The sequence below is a fragment of the Mesoplodon mirus genome (assembly GCF_964341445.2).
Source record: "Mesoplodon mirus genome assembly, chromosome: 4".
Taxonomy (NCBI): Eukaryota; Metazoa; Chordata; class Mammalia; order Artiodactyla; family Ziphiidae; genus Mesoplodon; species Mesoplodon mirus.
The window spans coordinates 78,351,337-78,358,074 of NC_138979.1; positions in this window are offsets into that span (position 1 = coordinate 78,351,337).

The window sequence follows — 6,738 nt, forward strand, 5'->3', positions numbered from 1 at the left end:
TAGGATTGTGGATTTGTCTTTTTCTCCTTTTAATTGTGTCCACATTTTTTTAATATATTTTGAGGCTATGCTCTTAGGTGCATTCTAACTTGAATTCTTGGTGAATTGAAACTGTTATTTTTATGACATTTGAACTTTTCTTGCCTTCAAGTCTACTGTGTCTTCTATTAATACAGGCAAACAAAATTGTTTTTCTCTTTTTGATCAACATTTACATGTTATCTTCTTCTCCATCCTTTATTTTCAATGTTTCCAAATTTATTATAGTATTTTTATTATATTTTAGGTATCACTTACTATAGAATATAGTTGAATTTTTTAATACAGTCAGAAGTTTTTTCTTTTATTTAGAACACTTACTACATTTATATATTATATACTAGCTGATATATTTGAGTGTAAAATATTTTATTAAATGCTTTCTATTTTTTTCTGATGATCTAAGTTTCTTTTTTCTTTATATACATGTAGTGTTTTGAAATACATATTTTTTAATTTTATCATTTTGTCTTCTATTAGCTTGAAAGTCATATATTCTTTCACTGTTTTGTTAGTGGCTAGCCTAGAGATTAGAACATGCATTTCTCAGGTTATCAAGGACATATTGATTGGTGTTCTTACCTTCTTTTCAGACAGTGCAAGACATTTAGGGCACTTTAAATCAATTTCACTCTCCTTATTCATATGTTATTGCTAAAAGTTAATTCTAAATATATAAACACAGGACACTATTTTTTACAGTTGATATTAATTTTCATCTATTTATGCTTTTCATTTCTTCCTGGATCTCTGATCTTCCATCTGGTGTTAGTTTCCTTCTCTCTGAAAATCTCTTTTAGCTCTTCTTTTGTACAGGCATGTTGGTGATAAATCTCTTAAATTCTTAATGTTTGTCTTAAAATTGCTATAATTCTCTTTTAATTTGAAAGGACAATTTTACTGGATATAAAATTCTCAGGAGGCTGTTATTTCATTTTAACATTCAATATTTTTTTAACAACAAAAAATATCCCATTACTCTCTGCCTTCTATTCTTTCTTCTGAGAATTTAGGAAATTTGTGTTTTCCTTCTTTGGAATTATGTTTTTAAAGATTTTTCTCTTAATCTCCTGTTTTCACCAGTTGTAATATGATATCTCTGGGTGCAAATTTATTTTTATTTATTCTAATTATAATTATAGACTATCTTGAATTTGTTTGAGATCTTTCATTGGTGTTGCAATTTTTAGCCATTATCTCCTAAAAACATTAGTTCTCTTCTATTCTCTCCCTCTTTCATTCTTCCTCCCTCCTCCTCTCCCTCCTTCCTTTTTTCTTCTGGAAATCTAATTTTACATGGATTAGGCTTTGTTGCTCTGCTCTATTTCAATTTTTCTATTTGGTACTGTTCTGAAAGTTTTTGTCTAATGTATTTTTCAATTCACTAATTATCTCTTCCATTTTGTCATTTCCTGCCATTAATCTCATCCAATAATTGTCTAAGTCTGTCTATTTATTGTCCAACTCTAGACTTTCAATTTGACTTTTTTCTTTTCTTTCCCATCTCCTTTCTCTTTCTTTTCCTCCTCCTTCTCTTCTTCCTCTGTCTCCTCCTCTTCCTGTTCCTTCTTTCTTCTGTTCCTTCTCTTTCTCCCCTTCTTCCTCTTCCTCTTCTTTTTCTTCTGTGTTTCCATCTTTATCTTATAGATGCCTTCCAAAATTCTCAAATATTTTAGATTTTTATTTTGTGGAACAGAGTAAACATAGCTGCCACTTTCAAATCTCTTTCTGATGATTCCAGATTCTAGAACACCTATTAAACTATTTCTCCAGGGTTTGTTCATACAGTCTTGAGTTCTTCATGGGCCTGACGATGTTTTTGCATGATATTTTATTTGAAAATTGTTTGTAGAAATACTTTGAAACATGCATGATTTTATCTTCCTCCAAAATAATTTATATTTTTCTTTGACAGGTACTGGGGTTTTCTGGCACTCTAATACAATCTTAATGATATTCCTAAAATTAAGATGATTTGAAGTTGATTTGAAGAATCTTCAAGTAGATAGATTTTTATATTTTACCCAGCTTTTGTAGTCATCCTCAGCAGGCAATTTTAACCAAATAAACTAGTGCACTGTAACCAGAAGCCTGGACAATAACATTTCTCCCACATTAGTACCTAATGATTATGAGGTGACTCTATTACCCTTAGTCCTTCCCTTTGAAAAGAGGAAACTTACTGTCTTTACTCCAGTTAAGAATGTATACTTATTAAAACCCTCTATATTATGATGGACATTAATTAACTGCTTTAACAATTTATATATCTCTCTGTTCAGTCAAACATAAATTATTTCCAATTTTGTGGGTGTCAGTTAAAAGAGTCTTGAATTTCCCCATGGATCTGAGCTACCCATTAGGGAAGTTAGTGCATTTCTTAAAAAACAGCAAAATATATGATTGGAAATTGGGTGTACTTGGGATTATCTCTTTCCTGAAATTTATTTAGAAAATATAGACTTAGTCAGGGAAATGTTTATGCCTAATAGAGAAAAGAGGGGTTTTTTTAATCCGCTTTTAGAAATGGTTTTAAAATAATTTAAGAATGACTTTCAACATTCTTCAGGATTTGCCTCCTACCCATTTATTATAGTGTGAGCTGGTGGTGAGCACATCTCAGAAAAACCTATTTAACCCCAAAACAAATATAGAATATTGTATACTGGACATATATTGCATACTGAAATATTGTATAAAGAGTAAATATATACAGAAACTTTAAATGCCCTTTTATTTTTATATTTTGGGAATTGTTTGGTCATAAGGAAGAGAAACCATTCAAACTCACATATACAAAGGAAGAAGGTAATTTATTAAAAGAGGTCATAGAATCAAAGGTTAGATATGAAATCATATTTTATTTCCATATTGGAACAAGGAAGGATAGTCAGGAGCCAGTATAAACTTACTATTTCTGTGGGATCCACAAAATTTCACCATTACTTCACTTTTCTCTTTCTATTTTGTAGAATAACTCCCTTAGTTTAGGTAAACAAATGGGTAATCTGTACCACCACCCCATGTTCAATCAGTTAACAGTAAGTTATTAGCATTTCACTGTATTATTTCCATATTTCTAAGAGAAAAAATCCTATTGAATTAGGTTCAGCCAGGTGGTCATCCATACCTCAATAATCTATGGCTAGAGGGCCAGGATGATAATCTACACATGGACCTGGACCTTGGGATAAAGAGAAGCTCAGAGAGTAAGCTGTGAGAACTAAAATTGTATATTAGTTTTCCATGTCACTATTGCTAATTCTACAAAAATTTATAAAGAAAATAATAATAATAGTATTCTTAAAGAAATCAAATTTGTTCTGAATTAGTTCCTAAGACTATGTTTTTATCTTTTTATTCCATGATTATTTCTTTTTTTCTGCCTGAGTCAGTCATTGGTCTGTATTTGACTACCTTTTCCTCTATAAATAATGCATGCTGTCCTGGACCCTCTACTCAAAACTACCAACATCTCCATTCTTTTCTGTGGATTCATCTAAGCTACATTCATTTCAAGGCCACTCCAGTGTCCAACTATATTTCACTCCATCTTTATGGATTCTCTTAAAGAAAGAACATTTTTTCCCAATTAACACATTGCTCTCGTTAGTTCCTCCATGTGCCAAAAATAGCCAAAGATGGATTCTCCAGTGTAATGAATGAGCCACAGCAGGGAAAAAAAAAAAAAAAAAAAAGGAGATTAGAGATTGCACAACAAGTTGACCATCCTGATGACCCCATTTGAAATGAGGAGTTGTCTTTTTCACTACTCTTCATTAGTCAGTTTAAGAAAAACTCTAGGGAATCTAAGAAGTAGATTAGGGCCAGCCAAAGCACAAATATGGCAGGATAGGGTGGTCACAGCAGAAATTTTTAGGTTTTAGTGGTAGTGATTGTTGGAGGACATGGTCCCTCTGTAGTGACGTTACTGTGTTTCACTGAGATCTATGTTGGGAGAAAAAGAACACAACCAGTTTATCAGCTTAAGATATGGCTTCTCCACAAACTTCTACCAGGATTATTCCTTGCTGGAAACTTGTCAAAAATGGCATCATGATGAGTTAACACTTTCATTAAATCTTGGCAGCTCCTTCACAACGTCTAATGTTGACCACCTTCTCATATATTTCACAGAGGCAGAGTTATGGTCTCAAGTGGGATTTACCCCTAAATTATAAATAGGTATTCTTAAGTGGGTATTCATAACTCAGGCACTGCCATGTATACATAGAATCTGCATATAAGGATATTCAGTGCATCTGCTTTGTATATATTTAAGCAATCTGTGCCTTTATTTTGGCTTACAAATCAATTCATAAGCTAATTTACATTTAGGAAGCAAATGAATAAGTTAACAAATATTATATTTGATTATAATATGCATATATTAAATTAGAAAATCTTATTAGAATCTTTTGTTTCTTGAATTTTTATTATTGTTTGTCATTCTTAACAAAATAAGATTTTATACAGTGTTGGTGTTGGTTTATATTATTTTTTTTGGTATTGTTTTCTCTCCTTGACTGAACATCCTCAAAATATTTATTAACATCCTCATTAACTGATTCCTGAATCTATCTCTTATTTCCACATCTGTAACCCAGAGACTGTCATGACTTGAATGGTGATAAAAAAAACTTCCAGCTTTGATATTCCCTACCAGAGTCTATATTCAATTTTATATATTTAGTTTCTTTGAATGTTTCTGGGTCATTTGAAGGAAGTTGTGGAGTGAAAAATATATTTTTTCCATGTTGGCCAACCTTGTAATTCCTGAGCTGACTGCACCAGCTTATCGTACTCTATCATCTTACAGTAGACACTCCTCTGGACTTCCAAATGGTGTCATTCTCTGTATTTTTCAATGCTTGAAAACTTAGATTTGGGAAGCTTCTGGCTCAGCTGAATGTCTTAACACTCAATGAAGCTGGGTTTTTTTGTTTTTGTTTTTTTAATGAATGTGAGTCCTCTGTAAAGTCTAGAGGGCATGGTTTGAAGGGGCAAAGGAACTGAAGAGATGCCAAACTGCTCTAAACACAGAGTGAGTGGACAATGTGTCAGCAGGAAAGAGAGAGAATAGAGGAGAGCCAAGTAAATATCTTTGTCAGTAAGAATCTGAAAAGGCACTGCGCTTCCCCCACAGTAGCACTTCCTAGAGTACTTAGTCCAGTTTTATTCAAATCTCAAAGGAAAGGACGCTCTTTCGTCTAACCTCATTCCCTAGCAGTTAGTACCATAAACTGTGACTTACTAAATTAGGAAGTCTATTATTTGAAATTACAGCAGAACCCAAATTTGGATCTATCTAAAATCAAAGCCAGAATATTTAATTTTACAAAAGTGGACATAGTCATATAGTCATAAGAAAATTTTAGCAACCCTGGCCAACCTCTTCTAGGTTAGATTGCCTTAAAATTATGTGACAGATACATAAACTACAATTATACAATTAACAAGGTGGATAAATAAACCTGGAGTGCTTTTTTGGCACTTCTAGGAAGGGATGACTTTTACTTGTGTGCCATTGACTAAATAATTAATTTTTTCTCTCTTTGGGAAGGGCATCCAACTTAAATACAAGATATAGGGTAGGATGTGAAGAAGAGAAGGTACCTTATTTATCAGCCTGATAAACAAAATCCACCGTCAATCTTGGGGGGTCAGTCTAACTCTGAACCTAGGAGACCTTCACATCTATAACATTTACACAGAACCAAGCCATTTAAAACTATTTACAAGTATTTGTTTTCAGAATACATATCCTATTTTAAGCCCCAACTAACCATCCCAACATTGCTATATAGTTGTTGACAAGATGACCCCTTCCTCTTTCCTTAAATCCTCTGTTTAATACTCTCTTTCCTCCATAGCAAAAAATAGGAAATCAGCATATGTTAAAGTGCTTTGTGGACTTAAGTGCAATATTCAACAACAAAAAAAGATCAACTTAGCTTTCTAGCCTTGGCAGTTCATAGAAGAAGCAATGTTTTTTTTTTTCCTCTGTCATCTATAATCAAGTAGCCTCTCCAGTGGAAGACACAGAAAATTATTTTGTGAGCATTATTTCCCACCATTCAACCATTAATAATACTCAATGACAACAGTCACTTGTAACATCACAATTAGGTGACCCTTTCTAGAAAGTGGAATTGTTGATAAACACACATCGCATTTAATACAAATCCTTCAGAGGTTTCTAAGTGTCATATCTCTAAAAGACCTCTTATGTTCTTTCCATAGACTTTACATTGTGAGAAGATTGTACCATTGCCTAGTTCTTAAGGGTGAGTCTTCCTGTTTTCTCATTTCCAATTTTCAAAGCTGTGACAAGAGTTAAGCCCTTTTAGATTATGACTTACATAAATTAGACATCATTGGGCCACCAGAATCAAACATATGAAGATTTTGACCAGCAATATTGTTGGTTGATGTGATGAATAGTCTTATGTGTTAACTTGACTGGGCCGATGGGGTGCTCAGGCTTTTGGCCAAACGTTATTCTGAGTGTTTTTGTGAGGATGTTTTTGGATGAGATTAACATTTAAATCAATAAACTGAGTAAAGTAGATTGTGCTCTCTAATGTGAGTGGGCCTCATCCAATCAGGTGAAGGCCTGAATAGAATAAAAATCTAACCCTCCTGCAGGTAAGAAAGAACTCTTCTTATCTGATGGCCTTCAAGCTGAGACATGGTTTT